The following is a 21,575-nucleotide window of genomic DNA, read 5'->3' as shown; positions in this document are numbered from 1 at the left end:
GCTGCCCCTTAGGGCTCTTTTATATCTCTCCCCTCTCACCCTAAATTTATGCCCCCTAATTCTGGACTACCCTACCCCAGGGAAAATACTTTGTCTATTTATCCTAACCATGTCCCTCATGATTTTATAAACCTCTATGAGGTTACCCCCTCAGCCTCCACACTCCAGGGAAAACAGCCGCAGACTGTTCAGCCTCTCCCTGTAGCTCAAATGCTCCAATCCTGGCAACATCCTTGGAAATCCTTTCTGAACCCTTTCAAGTTTCACAACATCTTTCCAATAGGAAGGAGACCAGAACTACACGCAATATTCCAGCAGTGGCCTAACCAACATCCTATACAGTCACATGACCTCCCAACTCCTATACTCAATGCTCTGACCAATAAAGGAAAGCATATCTAACGCCTTCTTCACTATGCTTTCTACCTGCAACTCTACTTTCAAGGAGCTATGAACCTGCACTCCAAGGTCTCTTTGTTCAGCAACACTCCCTCGGACCTTACCATTAAGTGTATAAGACCTGCTAAGATTTGCTTTCCCAAAATGCAGCACCTCGCATTTATTTAAATTAAACTCCAGCTGCCACTCCTCAGCCCATTGGTCTATCTGATCAAGATCCCGTTGTAAGCTGAGGTAACCTTCTTTGCTGTCCACTACACCTCCAATTTTGGTGTCATCTGCAAACCTACTAACTATACAGGGATAACTAGTCATTTGGATATAGAACTGGCTCAAAGGTAGAAGACAGAGGGTGGTGGTAGAGGGTTGTTTTTCAGACTGGAGGCCTGTGACCAGTGGAATGCCATAAGGATCGGTACTGGGTCCTCTACTTTTTGTCATTTACATAAATAATTTGGATGCGAGCATAAGAGGTACAGTTAGTAAGTTTGCAGATGACACCAAAATTGGAGGTGTAGTGGACAGCGAAGAAGGTTACCTCAGATTACAACAAGATCTGGACCAGATGTGCCAATGGGCTGAGAAGTGCAGATGGAGTTTAATTCAGATAAATGCGAGGTGCTGCACTTTGGGAAAGCAAATCTTAGCAGGACTTATACACTTAATGGTAAGGTTCTAGGGAGTGTTGCTGAACAAAGAGACCTTGATGTGCAGGTTCATAGCTCCTTGAAAGTGGAGTCGCAGGTAAATAGGATAGTGATGAAGGCGTTTGGTATGCTTTCTTTTACTGGTCAGAGCATTGAGTACAGGAGTTGGGAGGTCATGTTGCGGCTGTACAGGACATTGGTTAGGCCACTATTGGAATATTGCATGCAGTTCTGGTCTCCTTCCTATTGGAAAGATGTTGTGAAACTTGAAAGGGTTCAGAAATGATTTACAAGGATGTTGCCAGTGTTGGAGGATTTGAGCTGTAGGGAGAGGCTGAACAGGCTGGGGCTGTTTTCCCTGGAGTGTTGGAGGCTGAGGGGTGTCCTTATAGAGGTTTACAAAATTATGAGGGGCATGGATAGGGTAAATAGGCAAAGTATTTTCCCTGGGGTCGGGGAGTCCAGAACGAGAGGGCATTGGTTTAGGGTGAGAGGGGAAAGATATAAAAGAGACCTAAGGTGCAATTGTTCACACAGAAGGTGGTATGTGTATGGAATGAGCTGCCAGAGGATGTGGTGGAGGCTGGTACAATTGCAATATTTAAGAGGCATTTGGATGGGTATATGAATAGGAAGGGTTTGGAGGGCTATGGGCCGGGTGCTGGCAAGTGGGACTAGATTGGTTTGGGATATCTGGTCGGCATAGACAGGTTGGACCGAAGGGTCTGTTTCCATGCTGTACATCTCTATGACTCTATAAATGTCAATTTCAAACCTAGCTCTATTACAGCCAGCTCTGAGCATGGCTCATATGTCTGTCAGTCAGACAGGACAGTTACTACATGACAGAATTAACTGACATTATGAGATAGGCTTCACCAATCAGGATATAAAGGACAGTTCTTGAGAGGAACTAGCCAGTTGTGAACCAGTTTTGATTTGGTATGTGTTGCATGAATGGACCATTTCTGTTGAGGTGTTTAATTCAAACTGTTTGACCATGTTCTGTATTAGGCAAGGTTTTAATGCAAAATCATCTGTTATAGTTGGCTGCTTGTTACTGACAAAATTTCTGTTCATCGTTATAATTTTTTAAAATCTGAGGTACACATTTGTGGATTCAAGTGCTTATGAAGAGTGGCGGGGGGGTGGGGGGTGGGGGATGGCGTCTGAGTCTTAAGTTCTCTCCCCTTTAATAGTTCCACTAATGAAATGTTAAAATGCAAACAGCCAAGTTCCTACACATTGCAGTGCTTCGGTTAGGAAAGGTGGGAAGAATCAACAAATCTCTTCTTTGATGCTTTGCATTGCAATCAGTGAAAAAAAAAGCCTTCTATCCTGTTTAGTAATTCATGGTCACCAAACTGAAGATCTGCATTTAGTGATACTCAGGTGTCCTTCAGATACCTTGTCAAGGATTTTGGTTCCTATAAGGAAGGAGGGGGTGTCTGTGGTCAAAACGTAATCAGTTATCAATACTAGTGAAATATGGTCTGTACTTGAAACAGATTTTCATAATTAAGCCAAAGATACTTATGGTCAGCTGTTAATCACATTGTGCAAGTAAGCATTAATAGTTCTGTGGTTCTTTTACTTCTGCATTTCTCTTTCTTACACTTTCTTACTTTATTACAAAAGTTGCATTACAATTCTAAAGTTCCACATTGTTTCTATTTGTGTGTCTATTTTAACTGCGCATCCAGATCAATGAGTTCTAACATCAAAGGATTTAAAGTCTTTTTTATTGATTTATCCCATGGTATTTTCATGATATTATACTTTAGATCAAAGAACAAAGAAAATTAGAGCACAGGAACAGGCCATTCAGCCCTCCAAGCCTGTGCTAATACAGATCCTCTATCTAAACCTGCCACCTATTTTCTAAGGATCTGTATCCCTCTGCTCCCGGTCCATTCATGTAGGTGTCTGCATACATCTTAAATTACGCTATCATGCCCGCCTCTAACACCTCCACTGGCAACATGTTCCAGGCACCCACCACCCTCTCCATAAAGAACTTTTCACACATATCTCCCTTAAACTTCCTAATGAAAATAATTCTAATCTACTCAACCTGTCTTCATAGCTAACGCCCTCCATACCAGACAACATCCCTCAACCTGTCTTCATAGCTAACACTCTCCATACAAGACAGCATCCCTCAACCTCTCTTCATAGCTAGCACCCTCCATACCAGGCAACATCCTGGTGAACCTGCTCTGCAAGGTTGACAAAGTCTGGTTAGCTTCTTGAGCGAGGTTGACTTTCAGTTCCGACCGTTGTCTTGTAATGTTTTGGGTTTCAGATTTTACCACTATGTGGACAGCTCTTTCCAAAGAGTGATTACCTTTCAATTGTAATAAAGAGATGGATCTGAATTTCCCATGACCATTCAGGCTCAAATTAATTAATTGTGGTTGTAAATCACCATGGTTAAAAAAATTTGACAATGTGTAAAAATCATTAATGAAGTTTCAACATGTTGTCCTAGAAGCTGCATTCTTCTATTAAATCTCGTTTTTTCCACATATAATTGGCATTTAATGTAACTGTCAAACGGTCTTACAATCGCATCAAAGCTATCATTCATTTTTCCTAAAGTCTGGCCTCCAAAATATGATCTGTTATTGTACCTACAGAGCAAAGAAATGTGTACACTTATTCCTCTCTGGGCTTCTCCTGCAATCCTGAAGCAATTTGGTCTCACGTGAATTGTCCCTTCCATACAGACCAGTCTGAACGTTTTGTGGTTTTAAATCTGCTAGGGGGTGCAATCTCTTTCTGTATTGTAATTGTATTTAACTGTTATTGTTGCTCTTATTTAAATGATTTACTTGGAATTGTTCACCGATATAGCAGGCTTTGTTGTTCAGTGCTTTAAACTGTACAATCACATCATTTGTATTAAATGTTATCTTCTTCCACAGTTTTTTTAAAAGCTAATTACTTTCTTTGTTTACTGGATGATGATGATTTGCTAAGAAGCCTCCACAATTCAGACATTTTTAATGAAGACTTTTGATCTTCATCTTCTTATTTAATGTTCCAGAATTTTTCAATTTCTGCTGATTAAAGTTGAAAATTATCTAAATGTTTCAGAAGTATCCTCCTATTTTTGTTGTGAAATAATTTTCAAATGCTTAAATATCATTGAAATGCTTTAAATTGAAGAAACATATCTTTCTTCTTCAAAATGGAGGGAAAAATTAATTCATGATATTTTTCCCTTCTTTGTGATTTTTAGAACATAGAACATAGAACAGTACAGCACAGAACAGGCCCTTCAGCCCACGATGTTGTGCTGACCAATGATCCTCATGTATGCACCCTCAAATTTCTGTGACCTTTTCTTAACAATGTGTATGATTCACACCACTTATTCTTGTTCCTTATGATATTTGTATCATTTTTGGTTTTAAAAATAACATTTTGCTGTTATTAAGCCATTCAGAATATGTTAAAATGCATTAGAAAAATTAGTCTTTTCCTCAAAACTGATTGTAATTAGTCAAATTATGCTGCCGTTTTAACAATTTCCTTAACAAGTGTCCTTTCATCTAAAGACATCATGTTGCGGTTGTACAGGGCGTTAGTAAGACCATAAGACTACAAGAAATAGGAGTGAAAGTAAGGCCATTCAGCCCATCGAGTCCACTCTGCCATTCAATCATGGCTGATGGGCATTTCAACGCCACTTACCCGCACTCTCCATGTATTCCTTAATTCCTTGTGAAATTAAGAATTTATTAATCTCTGCCTTGAAGACATTTAATGTTCCAGCCTCCATTGTGCTCTGTGGCAATGATTTCCACAGGCCCACCACTCTCTGGCTGAAGAAATGTCTCCCCATTTCCATTCCAAATTGACCCCCTCTAATTCTAAGGCTGAGCCCATGAGTCCTAGTATCCCTGCCTGACAGAAACAATTTCCCAGCGTCCACCCTTTCTAAGCCATGCATTATCTTGTAAGTTTCTATTAGGTCTCCCCTCAACCTTCTAAACTCTGATGAATACAATCCCAGGATCCTCAGCCATTCATCGTATGTTAGGCCTACCATTCCAGGGATCTTCCGTATGAATCTCTGCTGGACATGCTCCAGTGCCAGTATGTCCTTTCTGAGGTGTGGGGCCCAAAATTGTACACAGTATTCTAAATGGAGCCAAACCAGAGCTTTATAAAATCTCAGTAGCACATCACTGCTTTTACATTCCAACCCACTTGAGATAAATGACAACATTACACTTGCTTTCTTAACCATGGACTCAGCCTGCAAGTCAACCTCTAGAGAATCCCAGACTAGCACTCCCAGATCCCTTTGTACTTTGGCTTTACGAATTTTCTGACCATTTATAAAATAGTCCATGCCAGTGCTCTTTTTCCCAAAGTGCAAGACCCTGCATTTGCTCACATTGAATTTCATCAGCTATTTCTTGGACCATTCTCCTAAACTGTCTAAATCTTTCTGTGATGGAAATGTGTTGCTGGAAAAGCGCAGCAGGTCAGGCAGCATCTAGGGAACAGGAGAATCGACGTTTTGGGCATTAGCCCTTCTTCAGGAATGTTTGAGAATGTGGCTGAAGAGCTTCTGTGCAGAGGAGATGACCTGGGGGGTGCAGTGAGAGAGTGACTCACTGAAACCTTTGCAGAGGGAGAAAGAGAGCTTCTTCAAGGAAGGCATCCTTGTAAGAGGATTCGCAGTAGGTTGAAATCTTTGAGGAGAAAGTGAGGTCTGCAGATGCTGGAGATCAGAGATGGAAATGTGTTGCTGGAAAAGCGCAGCAGGTCAGGCAGCATCTGAAGAAGGGCTAATGCCCGAAACGTCGATTCTCCTGTTCCCTAGATGCTGCCTGACCTGCTGCACTTTTCCAGCAACACATTTCCATCTCTGATCTCCAGCATCTGCAGACCTCACTTTCTCCTTAAATCTTTCTGTGGCCTCCCCGCCTTCTCCGAACTACCTGCCTGTCCACCTAATCATCGGCAAACTTCACCAGAATGCCCCCAGTCTCGTCGTTTAAATCATTAGTATATAAAGTGAACAGCTGCAGCCCCAACACGGAACCCAGTGGGACACCACTTGTCACCAGCTGCCAGTCCGAAAAAGAACCTTGTATCCCAACTTTCTGCCTTCTGTTAGCCAGCCAATCCTCAATCCATGCCAATAGCTCACCTTGAACACCCATGGGCCCTCATCTTACTCAGCAGCCTCCCGTGAGGCACCTTATCAAAGGCCTGGGTTTCCCTGATCTAACCTACTTGTTACCTCTTCAAAGAATTCTAACAGGTTTGTCAGGCAGGACCTTCCCTTACTAAATCCATGCTGACTTGTTCTAATTCAACCCTGCACTTCCAAGAATTTAGAAATCTCATCCTTAACAATGGATTCTAGAATTTTACCTACAACCCAGGTTAGGCAAATCGGCCTATAATTTTCCATCTTTTGTCTTGATCCTTTCTTGAACAAGGGGGTTACAACAGTGATTTTCCAATCATTTGGGACTTTCCCAAATTACAAGATTACAACCAATGCCTCCGCTATTTCTTCAGCCAACTCCATCAGAACTCTACAATGTAACCCATCGGTACCAGGAGATTTATCAATTTTTAGACCTTTTAGCTTTTCAAGTACTTTCTCCTTTGCAATGGCCACCATACTCTACTCAGCCCCTTGACTCTCCTTAAATATTGGGATATTACTCATGTCTTCCATTGTGAAGACTGACACAAAGTGTTTACTAAGTTCTTCAGCTATTTCCTTATCCCCCAGCACTAGCCTTCCTGCATCAATTTGGAGTGGCCCAATCTCTGCTTTTGCCTTATTTCTCTCTATGTTATCCTCTGTTTGTTTTTGTAGTCTTCACAATCTTCTGATTTCCCAGTGCTCTTGGCCACTTTATAGGCTCTTTCGTTTTCTTTGATAAATTTCCTGACTTCCTTTGTGAGCCATGGTTGTCTAATCCCCACCCTCCCCAAACCGGGTAATCTTTCTTTACTTTAGGATGAACCTCTGTACTGTGTCCTCAATTACACCCAAAAACTCTTGCCATTGTGGCTCTACTGTATCCCCCACTAGGCTCTGCTTCCAGTCATTTTTTGTCAGTTCCTCTCTCATGCCCCTATTTTTAGCTATAACACTATTACATCCAATTTTGCCTTCTCTCTTTCAAACTGCAGACTGAACTCTACCATATTATGATTGCTGCCTCCTAAGTGTTCCCTTACTTTAAGATCCTTTATGAAGTCTGGCTCATTACATGGCACTAAGTCCAGAATAGCCCGCTCCCTTGTGGACTCCATCACAAGCCGTTCCAAAAAGCCATCCTGTAAGCATTCCATGACTTCCCTTTCTTTGGATCCACTGGCAACATTATTCCCAGTCCATTTGCATATTGAAGTCCCCCCTTGATCACCTTGACCTTCCCTTTCTGACATGCCCTATCTATTTCCTGATACATCTTACGCCCCTGATCCTGACCACTGCTGGAAGGTTTGTACATAACTCCCATTATGGTTTTTTTTGCCTTTGTGGTTCCTCAACTCCACCCACACAGACTCCACATCATCTACCCTCTGTCATTCAGTGCCATAGATTTAATCTCATTCTTAACTAATAAGGTAACCTCGCCCCCTCTGCTCACCTCCCTGTCTTTTCGATAAGTTGTAAATCCTTGGATGTTTAACTGTCAGTCCTGAACATCCTGCAACCACATCTCTGTGATGCCTACCACATCATAATCATTTATGATAATTTGTGCCGTTAATTCACCTACTTTGTTACAAATGCTTCGAGCATTCAAGTAAAGCACCTTAATACTAATTTTCTTATCCTCATGATTTCCATCACCTCTACCTAAACTATCCTTTCTTTTTGCTTCATTCCTAATCTGCCTCGAACTTAAACCCTGCACAGAAGCAGTCTAATCTGCTGCTTGTCTTTCTACTTGATTCTGTTGCTTTCCTGTACTTCCTGTTGCTTTCCCTTTCCCTTCCCCCCCCCCGACTCGCAAGTTTAAAGTCCCTGTGACCACCCTATTTATCCTTTTTGCTAGAACACTGGTTCCAGATCAGTTCAGGTGAAGACCGTCCTATCGGTACAGATCCCTCTGGTTCCGTAACTGATGCCAATGTCCCATGAAATGGTATCCCTCTTTCCCACACCAATCTCTTAGGCACATGTTTAATTCCCTAAGTTTCTTATCCCTATACCAATTAGTAGGTGATTCGGATAGTAATCCAGAGATTATGACCCTCGGCGACCTATTCTTCAATTTCCTTCCTAGTGCTTGATAATCCCCCAACAGGTCCTCCTTCCTAGTCTTGGCTATGTTGTTTGTGCCAATGTGGACCACAACAACTGGATCCTCCCCCTCCCTCACCAATATCCTTTCCAGCCGTATCGTGATGTCCTGCACCCTGGCACCAGGCAGGCAAAACAATATGCGGGTCTCCCGATCCGGCTCACAAGGGATACTATCTGTCCCCCTAATTATAGAATCCCCTATAACAACTACTTGTCTTTTTGCTCCCCCCTGTTGAATGGCCTTCTGCACCATGGTGCTGTGGTCAGCTGGCTCATCCTGTCCAGAGCCTTTTCCTCATCCATACAGGGAGCAAAAATCTCATACCTGTTGGACAAGGTCAAGGGCTGAGGCTCCTGCACTCCTGAACTCAGAATCCCCCTACCTGCCTCACTTACAGTCACACCCTGTTATTTCTGATCACCGACTGAATTTGAATTACTTAATCTACCAGGTGTGACTGCCTCCTGAAACAAAGCGTCCAGGTAATTCTCCCCCTCCTGGATGTGCCGCAGTGTTTGAAGCTCAGATTCCGGATCATCAATTCTGATCTGGAGTTCTTTCAGCAACCATCACTTGCTGTAGATGTGGTCACTGCCGTTCACAATGGGATCAGCCAGCTCCCACATCATACAGTAACAGCACATCACCTGTCCAGCCATCTCTACTTATTTAATTAATTTATACAAATTTATGAGTTAAACCACTTATAAAGCCACTTTTGGAGATACAGTTCTAGTCGCCCTGCTATAGGAAAGATTTTTAAAAGTGGAGATGGTACAGAAAAGATTCATGAGGATGTTGCTGGGACTGGACGGTTTGAATTATAAGAATAGGCTGGATAGACTGGGAATTTTTTCATTGGAGCATAGGAGATTGAACGGTGACCATATAGCAATTTATAAAATCATGAGTGGCATAAATAAGGTGAACAGCAGCTGCCCTTTCCCCTTCCCCCCCCCCCCCCCCCCCCCCCCCTAGATTGGGGGAGTTCAGAACTAGGTGCTTCCTTTTAAGCTGAGAGGAGAAAAATTTAAAAGGGACCTGAGGGGCAACTTCTTCAAAAAGAGGGTGCTTTGTATGTGGAATGAACTGCCAGAGGAAGTGATAGATACAGGTACAGTGAAACATTTAAAAGACATTTGGACAGGTAAATGAATAGTCAAAAAATGTGGCTCTGGAAAAGCACAGCAGGTCAGGCAGCATCTGAGGAGCGATAGAATTGACAATTTGGGCATAAGCCCTTCATCAGGAATGTGAAAAGACATAGGGAAATATGGGCCAAATGCAGCCAAGTTTAATTTGGGAAAATCGGTCGGCATGGATGAGTGAGACTGAAGAGTCTATTTCCATACTGTATGACTCTATGACATTTTCTGCTGCTTTTCTTGATAAATTTGAATGATTTTAGAAATGCTTGTTTACAGTATATAGTAATTAAGCCTTTTTCAAAAAATTCTCAGCCACAATATTTTCATTGAAATGTAAGAATTTTCACTCTTTCAATGGGATTTAACTTGCTTTGAGTGTCTGATATAAATTACTGTAATATGGTTAATATAACATTAATACTTTTTCCCATGTAGCTTTGGTGAGACTATATGGTCCTAACAAGCATTTTCCTCCATTTTTCACTATTTCTAGCTGTTTTAAGCTTCTTGAGCCTGGTTTGACATCTGCAGTATATTTTAAACAGCTGGCTATTACATTCACAGAAACTGGCTGATCACTCTGTGTGCTTTAAAGCTGTTAAGTATTCAAAGATACACTGACTGGCATCTTTTCTTCCTTCTTCACCTCGGAAGGCTGTGCTCTTTGAAAGATCACCAATGCAGGATATTAGATAAGATAGTCAGGCCCAACAGCTGTTACCATGGTATACCCTCAGAATTGTTATTGTGCACAAGGTCTATCACAACTGCCTATCACAACTGTACCAACTGTCTAAATGACCATTATGACTTAATGCCATTCTCCTGCCTTTTCTCCACAACCCTACAAATTGTTTCTATTCAAATAATCATCCAATGCCCTTTCAAATGCTTCGATCAAACCTCTCTCCGCCATGCTCCCAGGCACTGCGTTCCAAACCTGACCTCTGCACTCATTGTATTTGCTTCCTTTGAAATCTTTACTACAAATTTGTGCCCTCTCATCCTCAATCTATTCACAAAGGGGAATGGTTTCTCCCTATTAACACTGTCCAAGGTGCTTCCATGATGTTGAAAACTTGTATCACAGTCCTTCTTAGTCTTCTCATATCAAGGGAAAATAGCCCCAATTTCTCCAATCTATCTCCATAATTGAAGCATCTCATCCCTACAACATTCTCATTAACAATTAGGCAAAATCTACCCTTCTGTCAGTATGGTATATGTTCAGGTCATGTTCACAATTGAGATGCTTTGGGTAGATTCACTGCCATCAATCTTAGGTAGTCATATTAGTGTAAGTTGCTGATACCACAAGGGGAAGACATCCATTTGAAGTTCTTGACAGAAGATAGCCTTGATAAACAGTAAAAGTTTATTATATAATATTTAATAGCCATTTACATTAATCTGGAGATAATCTGAAGCTGACCATCAGGCTCAGTTTAAGGGGAGAATGTATATTAGTGTTAGCTACATGGACTTAGCAATACAACAACAAATGGTACACAAATCGTTAGAAACAAAAACAGGAATTGCAGGAAAAACTCAACACATCTCGCAGCATTTGTACAGAGAAATCAGAATTAACATTTCAGGTCAAGTGACCCTTCCTCAGAACTGATGGCAGTGAGGAAAATGAGAGTTTATTTTCCTATCTGCCATCAGTTCTGAGGAAGGGTCACTCGACCTGAAACATTAACTGATTTCTCTCCACAGATGCTGCCAGATGTGCTGAGCTTTCTCAGCAATTTCTATTTTTGTTTCCGATTTACAGCATCTGCAGTTCTTTTGGTTTTATACAAATGACTAGCACTTCCCAGGAACAGTCCTTTATATTCAGATGGTCAGAGTTTACCTTGTGATGTCAGTTAACCCTTTCAGATACTAACTGCCTTATACAGCAATATCTTTTCACTTAAACAGAGCAGGAAAAATACAGCAATATTAAGTCTCAGCTCACCTCTAAGTTAATCTTCATCATATGGTTACTGTTCCAGGCCAGGTACAAACACTTGGTCATATTACTTCACACTACAAAGCTGGAAGGATCTGATCTCCCATTTCACATTTTGTGCTTCCAGGTTTGTTTTTGAATGTTTGTCACTGTCCAATTATCCAGTGAAGTCCCAATCCCACTGAGTGCTAGAAACAAGAAGAACTTCTCTCATGGAAGCAATCCTGAGGCAGGCATTGGGAGTTAGAACAAAAATAGACATTATCTTGTTCAAAATCACATAACACTAGGTTATAGTCCAACAGGTTTAATTGGAAGCACTAGCTTTCGGAGCACTGCTCCTTCATCAGGTGGTTGTGTGGCACTCCAAAAGCTAGTGCTTCCAATTAAACCTGTTGGACTATAACCTGGTGTTGTTTGATTTTGAACTTTGTACACCCAGTCCAACACCAGCATTTCCAAATCAAGACATCATCTTGGCTGTCAAGTGCTAATACCTAGTAAATGAGTGTTCATATTAAGGAAAACACACCTTAATATGGATAGAAGATAAACTATTAAAACCATAGGTTCAAATTGTAGAATTAAGGGAACATTGAAGATATCCTTCCTCTGATCTAAGAAGCTCTTTAAACCAGTGATTTTCGCATGTTTCAGCTCCAGAGTGTTTTTTCACTGAGATTTATTAAAGTATCACCAGGACTATATGTTAATGTTAACTCAAAAAGGTTTGAATTCTTGCAAATTGGTCAACAGAATTAAAATGGGCTCTTTGTAAATTTGGAACATATAATAAATTGTATTTAACATTAAAGTGTTGATTTTTGCCAGAGAACAAATGGTGCAGATTGGGGCCTGAGATGGATTTAGCAACTTTGGAAAGTTGATCATGAGACCTGGCTGTTTCACCATACCATGTGGCAAAGTTAGAGATGAGCCAGGGGTTTGGGAAAGTATCTTTCTCAACAAAGATGACCAAAAAATACGAAAACACATTTTGATGGTAAACTTGCATGTAATATCAAGATAAATATCAACAGTTTTTTTAAAAAAGATGCATAAAAGGAAGAAAAAGGCCAAAGGGAACTAAGGATGCTTAGAGAATGAGGCTGGGGAAATAACAATAGGAACTAGGAAATGGCAGGTGGTTGAATAAATATTTTGCATCAGTCTTCATGGTAGAATATGCTAGCAGCATTCCAAAAAATATTAAATAATAAAGGAGGAAAAAGGGGAGAAGATTAGAAAACTACCAAATTAATACCTTAAATCAAAGAAGGATGGAGTCAAAAGACTAGAGGTAACTAGAGGCAAGTTTTTTTTTAAATCTGTTATTGAGAAATCTATTATGAAGTCTGTAATAGCAGACCATTTACAAATATATGTTATGATTAAGTTGAGTCAGCATGACTTCTTGATGAGGATATCATGCCTGACAAAATAATTAGAATTCTTTGACAAAGTAACAAGCATAACAAGATAAAGAAAAAGGAGTGATTGTCATATATTTGGAGGTGCTTGATGATGTACCACACATTCACTACTTAATAAGAAAGAGCGTGTGGTGTTGGAGGTATAATTAGCATGGATAGCAGATTGCCTGGATGAGTGCAGCTCAAATGACACTCAAGAAGCTTGACACCATCCAGGACAAAGGAACCCATTTGATAGGCACCACATCTACAAACATTAAGGGTCCTTAGACAGCACCTTCCAAACCCACAATCACCTCCATCTAAAAGGACAAGGGCAGCAAATACATGGGAACACCACCAGGTACAAGTTTCCCTCCAAGCCACTCAACATTCTGTCTTGGAAATATATCGCTGTTCCTTCACTGTCACTGGGTTAAAATCTTAAACCTCTCTCCTGAACAGTATTGTGGATTTGCCTATACCAAATAGACTGCAGCAGTTCAAGAGGGCAGTTCATTAACACCTTCTCGAGGATAACTGGGGATTACATAAAGAAAAGAGATTCCCCATCTTATTGCTGATTGTTCCTGAAGATAAATCACAAAACATTGACATTGCAGTGATTTCAGCCTTTCTAACAAGCCTTGTTCAAACATTGGCTGTCTCTCTAATTAAGGCCTTCAAAAATAGCACGGAAAAAATGTGGAATGACTGGATGATCAAAAGAGAAAAGACCTGTGTGCAGTATTGATCTCTTCATTTAAGGATGGATGTAAATGTATTAGATACAGTTCAGAGAAGGTTTTCCAGACCAATATATATGATGGGCAGTTGTCTTATGATAAAAGGCTGGACAAGCTAGGCTTAAATCGTCTTGACTTTAAAAGAGTAAGAGGTGACTTGGTTGAAACACAGAAGATCATGAGGGGTTTTGACAGAGTACCTATGGAAAGAATGCTTCCTCGTGTAAGAGAATCTACAACTATGGGTCACTGTTTCAAAAAATGGGGTCACCCATTAAAATCAGAGATAAGGAGAATTATCTTTTCACACAGGATTGTGAGACTTTGGATCTCTCTCTTCCAAAAAGTGGTGGATGCAAAGGCCTTGAATATTTTTAAGGTAGAGGCAGATAAGTTCTTGAGAGGCAAAGACGCAAAAGATTATTGGGGCAGGCAGGAATGTGGAGTAATCAGATCAATCATAATCCTCTTGAAAGCTCGAAATTCCTGTTTCTGAACTGTATGTTCATCTGCTTTATAAGGGACGCAGCATAAGGGTTCCGATGTCAGCAATGCTGTGAATGGATCATAAAGACCTAGGTTGAAATTCGAATAGAAATTGCCATTTTATCATTAAGAATTATGCGATTTCCAGTGCACTTGATGGCACAGAGTACTTGGTTGTGATCTGTTTGCTGATGACGTTAGTGTTGTTGATCTATATGATGATACATTTAAAGAGCAGACTGGGATGTGTTATACGATATTGAAGATGCGGAGGAGGGTGATTTTTATAGTTTCTAATACACGCCCAAGTGCATGTTCTGCTGCTATGTCGTATTCATTTCAGTACTGCAAAGAGAAGTGAGCAAATTTGAGTATATGGCTTTTGTTTTTGATGAATCTAACAAATCTGATGAATTCAGTGTACAGTAATGAATGCTCTTCCCTATGAGGGTTCTTATTTATTTGCAAATAGAAATTCAGTAATTAAAATACTTCTTGGCTCTATTTGTGCCAGATTTGGGGGTGAGGTTGGTAGAAACAGCCCTCTGACCTGTGTTCTTTGAAGGGAGAGGCTGGACTTCAATGCCCCTAAGATGCAAATGTATAAAGGTCTTTTTGGCTAAAGACTTAGACTGACAGACTTAACTTCTGTATGAGTGTATACAATCTATAGATATTTAATATGCTTTGTTGTGGACTAATTTTAAAACAATCAACTGGAAGGTAGCAATGATTTGGAGATGCTGGTGTTGGACTGGGGTGTACAAAGTTAAAAATCACACAACACCAGGTTATAGTCCAACAGGTTTAATTGGAAGCACACCAGCAAGGCTCTCTTGTATCGAGGTAAACAGAAAATTAGATGTGACACTAAATTGGCAGCAACTTCATAGACAATATTTACACACAATTTTCTCAACAAGTTTCACTCCATCTGCACTCACCCTATTGGGCTTCAGTACATCAGGAAATCTGTCCTTGTCAGTTTTAACAGGATGCCATCACCAAAGTTTTAGATGTAGCACTTGACTCTCACCACAAGGTGGTGACAAATCCTCTCATTGTTGTAGTCAAATCCACTCTTCCACAGCTCTGCGATCACACTTTAAATAGCATCATAGAGATATACAGCACAGAAACAGGCCCTTCGGTCCAACTCGTTTCTGCCAACCAGATATCCAGAATCACTCTAGTCCTGTTTGCCAGCATCTGGTCCATATTCCTCCAACATCTTCCCATTCATTCACCCATCCAGATGCCCTCCAAATGTTGCGACTGCCTCCCCCAGCAGCCCACCCCCCACACACACCGCCCTCCGAATGAAAAAGCTGCCCCCTACATCCCCTTCAAACCTTCCCTTCACCACCCGTCCCACCCACCCTAACCCATTTACCTTATCCACGCCTCTCATGATTTTATAAACTTCAGCCTCCAGCATGCAAGGTGAAACAGTCGCAGTCTGCTTGGCTTCTCCCCACCACCCAAACCCTCCAACCGTGGCAACATCCCTGCAAATCCCCTCTGAACCCCCTCACATTTCACAACATCCTTCCGATAGGAGGGAGACCAGAATTGCGTGCGATATTCCAAAAGTGGCTACGGTTCTGCTGAACAAAGGCAATTTAATTCCTTCACAAGAAGGGAATAATTGGCAATGTAGCTGTGAGAGGCCCCTTGCGGAAGAGTGAAGAACTGACTGAGAGAACTTTCAACTAAAATGGAAAGCAACAGAGGTGATTCTGAGACTGGGGACTTAAAACTAAATTGAGGAAAGTTGAACTTTTAAAATGGGCTAAATCTTATGTTACTTTGGCTAAGTGTCATTGCCATTAGGTTTCAAGGAGGGATCAAAGGCACAGCAGGCTTTCTCAGACTTTTGCACCACCCCCACCTCTTGGGTGACCTACAAAAACAGAAGTTGCTGGAAAAGCTCAGCAGGTCCGGCAGCATCGGTGAACAGAAATCAAAGTTAATGTTTCCATTCTGGTGACCCTTCCTCACTCAGTTCTGAGGAAGGGTCACCTGACCCGAAACATTAACTCTGATTTCTCTCCGCAGGTGCTGCCAGACCTGCTTAGCTTTTCCAGCAACTTCTGTTTTTGTTTCTGATTTAAAACTCCTGCAGTTCTTTCGGTTTTTAATCATGAATGGCCTACCCTGCCTCTAAAGTGCCTTTTTTGTCCACTGCTGGCCCAATTCTCCCTTTCCTCATACCCGGACATACTTGCCACTGACTGGATTTCTAGCACTGACACCAAATCAAGCACTGTCAGGGTGGAGCGGGTTTATGAGATTTGCCCCTTCGCATAACTCAAATTCAAGTTGTTACTTACTGCTGGACGTCAAAGTATTCTGGTTAGGTATGCAAGTAGCATGACAAGATGCAGGTCTGTAATTCAGTCAAGTTGTGAGAGAGAGTGCCAAGTCAGTTTGTGGGGTCTGAGAGAAGGGATCAACAGCAGTTACTGGAGAGATGGGTGGCTTTGCATGTGTCCCAGATTGGTTACAGCAATACAGGACTGCAAGTATGACACTGTCATCTGCTGGTAGAAAGTCAGTACTGCAGCTGTAAATGCAATTTATTCAAAGGCATTTCCACCAACCTCCTAAATCAAGAAACAAACACTTTGAAAACCATGGGATTTGACATAAAAATCATGAATTGATTTTTCTCACATAAATATAGATTGAAAGTTTGCTTATTTAATTTCTGATATGTCTTGTGGTTCCCACAACAGAACTTAAAAAATAGTTTTACTTTGATACAAGTGCTTGAACTGAAATCAATGTGTATTTCTCAGATCTTAACATGTACTGCAGAATGATACAACATTGCTTTGTTACACTAACTATAATCAGTGACATAGCACTCCACTTTTTGCTTGATATGTCTTGAAATGCTCAAGAAAGAAAAAACATCCATTCAAAAAGGCTTCGATAAAACTGCGACTTATAAAAGTGTAAATTAGATGCTGCCATTCATGGTTTCAGTATCAATCAGTTCACATCACTTAAACCTGTCCAAATAAACATAAACATTAGAAAATCAATCATTAAAACCTCATTAAGATATCAACAAATCAAAATAACACCCTATGTCAACCACAGTAAATAGACCCTGCTGAGATAATCATCAATGATCATTGAAAATCAGCCAAACATTCAGAAAGAGGCTATCTGACAACTGTATCAACTGAAACACATAATTAGATAGGTTTCTCCAGGTGACTCTACCATACATGCTTAGTCAAATTGTTTTGGGTAAGTTTACACTTACAAAGGATGCAAAATTGGAAGCTAGCTCAGAGGATTGAAACAGCTAAATTTTAAGGTAACAAAACCATGAGTAAGGATTTCAACAGCAAAGGCCTGAGGTACAGATAATATTATAGATGTGCAAGCAGGGAGTCTTTGTGAAGAGATGGGTATGGAATCAGAAGCAAATCATGGGATCAAATAGATATCAAACTGTGCAAACAGTCTGGTTCAGCCTTAAGTATTGGCTGGAGAGGATAACTGAATCAACAGCTAAAGAAAACACATCATGCTGGAGATGTAAGAAAATGAATTTAATTTTCCCCGTGTTTACTTGGAGGAAATTTCAGCTAATTCAAGGAGAAATTAGGAATTATTTCACTTTGGAAATCCATGCTGACTCTTCCTGATCAACCCACATTTTTTCCATGTAATTACTAATTTGGTTTGGTATGCTTTCCTTTATTGGTCAGAGTATTGAGTACAGGAGTTGGGAGGTCATGTTGTGGCTGTACAGGACATTGGGTAAGCCACTGTTGGAATATTGCATGCAATTCCGGTCTCCTTCCTATCAGAAAGATGTTGTGAAACTTGAAAGGGTTCAGAAAAGATTACAAGGATGTTGCCAGGGTTGGAGGATTTGAGCTACAGGGAGAGGCTGAACCAGCTGGGGCTGTTTTCTCTGGAGCGTCGGAGGCTGAGGGGTGACCTTATAGAGGTTTACAAAATTATGAAGGGCATGAACGGGGTAAATAGGCAAAGTCTTTTCCCTGGGATCGGGGAGTCCAGAACTAGAGGGCATAGGTTTAGGGTGAGAAGGGAAAAATATAAAAGAGACTTAAGGGGCAATTTGTTCACGCAAAGGATGGTACGGGTATGGAATGAGCTGCCAGAGGGAGTGGTGGAGGCTGTGCAAATGCAACATTTAAGAAGTATTTGACTGGGTATTTGAATAGGAAGGGTTTGGAGGGATATGGGCCGGGTGCTGGCAGGTGGGACTAGATTGGGTTGGGATATCTGGTCAGCATGGATGGGTTGGACCGAAGGGTCTGTTTCCATGCTGTACATTTCTATGACTTTATAATCCAGGATATTACTTTGATGCTTTACAAAGGGAGTGCTGAATTGCAGGCTTCATCTGTCTATTCAGAGGTAAATGATCCCATTGTACAATCAAAGGCAAATGGGGAGATTTTCCAGTGTCATCGCTTAAGTAAAACCATTAAAAAAGTGTTAATTGGTCTATCTTTAACAGCAACTATGTTTCAATGGTAATTAGGTAGGTGTCAAAATGCAAAAGGCAATTCTTAAATATAAACTCGTACTAAGTAAGGCAGCATTTTACTGGCCAACACAAATAAATGCTGCAAGGAAATAACATCATGGAGAACTGTGTGACAGGTGGAATATTTCATTCACAAACTCTTTTCTTCCTGCATTTTTATTTAATGAAGCAAATTCAGCGATCCCATCCTCCAAATGTTGAAGGCAGAGATTGAAGGGAGCGTGGATTAGAGATAGGTTTACAATACTTGGTCATGCTGAGCTCTCCAATCTCTGAACATACCTTAATATATATTTTATGATAGCGACTCATTCAGAAAAATACAATTGCTATTATTCCACAAGTATTTTATCATCAGATAAATTTTTTGCAGACGTATTTTCAAAGATGATATATATATCCATTTATTTACACCTATGGTCACAAATATAATATGTATATATGTACTTTAAAAGTTTTCCAATTGACATTGAATAATGTGGGTCAGGCTCAGTGTCAAAACAGCACTCACAGGAAACAATGTCAGAGGAAATCCTGCTTGTTGTGAAGTCTGGTGACACAAATATTATTAACAGCTGAAATGATCGTTTCTCTCTTTACAACCATTTAAAAGAACCAAAGATGAATAGAGTATTCTGATATATGAATAAAAATGATTAACAAAGTGAAATTGTTTGTGCAAACAAGACAGTGCCCACTTCTCACCATCCAATAGCTATTGTTTTCGAAACTGTACAGGAACACAATGGCATAAAATAGTATGATCACCTGCCACGGGTTCTGTTGCTCTATTTAAAGCTAAAAAAGTACTATCTTTTCATGGCATCCTTGCTCTTCAGAAAAAAAAAATGCATATACATTAAAATATATTTCAAACAAATTGAAGTTTTCTAGTCTTTATATTAATAAGTTGGGACATTGCAAATTTGCTCCCAATTCATTAATTTAGTGTCAGAAAATACTTCACTTGCATGCAATGCCAAGGTCAAGTGCGGATTACATGTGTTTGCAAGTTAAAACTGATCAATAGTAAGTGGCTGAACCTTCTTCCAGATGCTATAGCCTATGCATTTGAGGATAAACAACTTTTTTTCAGATGGATAAACACGCAATTGGAAAAGAAAAAAAAGAGCATTAATTACAAGGCAGATTAATGTTGCTTGTTGTATTGAAGTGTGTTGCTACAAGGTGTAATCTATAATAATGGTAAACACTGAGATCGAGATCTTTCCGCTCATTCTGCTTGATATCAGCATATGCTAGCTCTGGATTTGCTAGGTGATAAAACCATTCTGCCAAAGGTATCTGGACTTTTAGTGACATTTTTTGCAGCAGTATTTACAGGTTATTTTTGCTTTGTCATATGGGTAGCTGATTATGTTTTTTGGCCTGCTTATCTGACTTTGAGTTTTACTGCCAAATAGTCTTACTGGTATTGCAACGTTTTTTGGACTGGCAGTTTCAAATCAGTCGCGGGTTCAAAGGGTGTGGGAGCAGAAGAAAGTCAAGAGAGAGGAATATCTCTAACGACAGTATTAGTGAGGTAGTCCCTGAACAGGAGGTGCTAACCACAGTGAGTCTTAGGTATGTCCACCGTAAGCTGATTATTACTTATGCCTTTCACTCTATTGACAGCTGAATCCAGGAAGCAGACAATATTGTCTGTGGCTGCCAAGGTCAACATGGCCGTGCACGTTTGAGGCACGAGCACTATCAAGGCTGCAAAATTGGGCATCTCTCTGTTTGCTGTCCATTGCTATGTCAAGGAAGTCACCAAAGCAATCCACATGAGACAGAACACCCACATGTCTTTTGCCATTGATAAAGTGGGGCAGAACGAGAGAGTACATAGCTTTATTCACATTAAAAAGCTTACCCAGGGTGAAATGTGCTGTACACTGCACTCACATTGCCATGTGTACGCTCTGTCACTGGCCTGGGATCTTTCTCAATGGAGATGGATTCCAATCCTTCAATGATTTGTGACCATAGGCAGCACATTTTAAGTCTGAGCTTAGTATGTTGCCAGCAGCCACAGTGTGTTTATTCTTTGTACCACTTTTGTCTCAAGCAGGCTATCAGACTAATGGTTGGCAAAAAGGTGATTGGGTTCTCCAGTCCTGACCCATTGCTCCAACACAGATCTAGACACAAATCCCGAGCTGGCCTACAACAAGAAATGCCTCCACAGCCTGGTCCATTCCAGAAAGATTTTCTGTGCAGTCAGCAGTTGCAACTTTGACAACTATTCCATCATGAGGGGCTGACCTTAGCTGATGGGATGAAAATCTGTACTACGTCTGCCTTTAAAAATCCTGAGTGAAATGGTCTTTGGAAGAATTTCTCAACCAAGAATCAAAATCCAGAATATTATATAAACCGGAGAACAACGGCTGATACTTGAGCTGCAGTGATTTAGTGTATGAATCATCTTTAGAATGCAGATATAGTGTGTAATCAAGAAGGCTATGAGATGCTTTCCTTTATTACGAGAGGAATTGAACAAAAAAAATCTAGTAAGCTTCTTAGTGGGGGCGGCACGGTGGCACAGTGGTTAGCACTGCTGCCTCACAGCACCAGAGACCCGGGTTCAATTCCTGCCTCAGGCGACTGACTGTGTGGAGTTTGCACGTTCTCCCCGTGTCTGTGTGGGTTTCCTCCAGGTGCTCCGGTTTCCTCCCACAGTCCAAAAATGTGCAGGTTAGGTGAATTGGCCAAGCTAAATTGCCTGTAGTGTTAGGGGGGTTAAATGTAGGGGAATGGGTCTGGGTGGGTGCGCTTCGGCGGGTTGGTGTCGACTTGTTGGGCTGAAGGGCCTGTTTCCACACTGTAGGTAATCTAATCTTCTCTGACCTGTTTCCAATGCATTTGCCACTTTCCTTCAATGAGGAGTCCAAAACTGCACAGAGCATCCGAGATGTGGTCTCACCAATATCCTG

General features: G+C 40.9%; 1 protein-coding gene across 1 annotated transcript in view; it reads right to left on the bottom strand.

The window, feature by feature from the left end:
- Positions 1–21,575, bottom strand: part of LOC122554277 (uncharacterized) — a 260,968-nt gene that overhangs the window by 131,014 nt on the left and 108,379 nt on the right. The window lies entirely within an intron of this gene.

The sequence above is a fragment of the Chiloscyllium plagiosum genome, unplaced genomic scaffold, assembly GCF_037043375.1.
Source record: "Chiloscyllium plagiosum isolate Xiang-an unplaced genomic scaffold, Cpla_swu_hap1 HiC_scaffold_9, whole genome shotgun sequence".
Taxonomy (NCBI): domain Eukaryota; kingdom Metazoa; phylum Chordata; class Chondrichthyes; order Orectolobiformes; family Hemiscylliidae; genus Chiloscyllium; species Chiloscyllium plagiosum.
The sequence above is the reverse complement of the archived record's forward strand: the minus strand, read 5'-3'. Positions and strand labels throughout refer to the sequence as shown.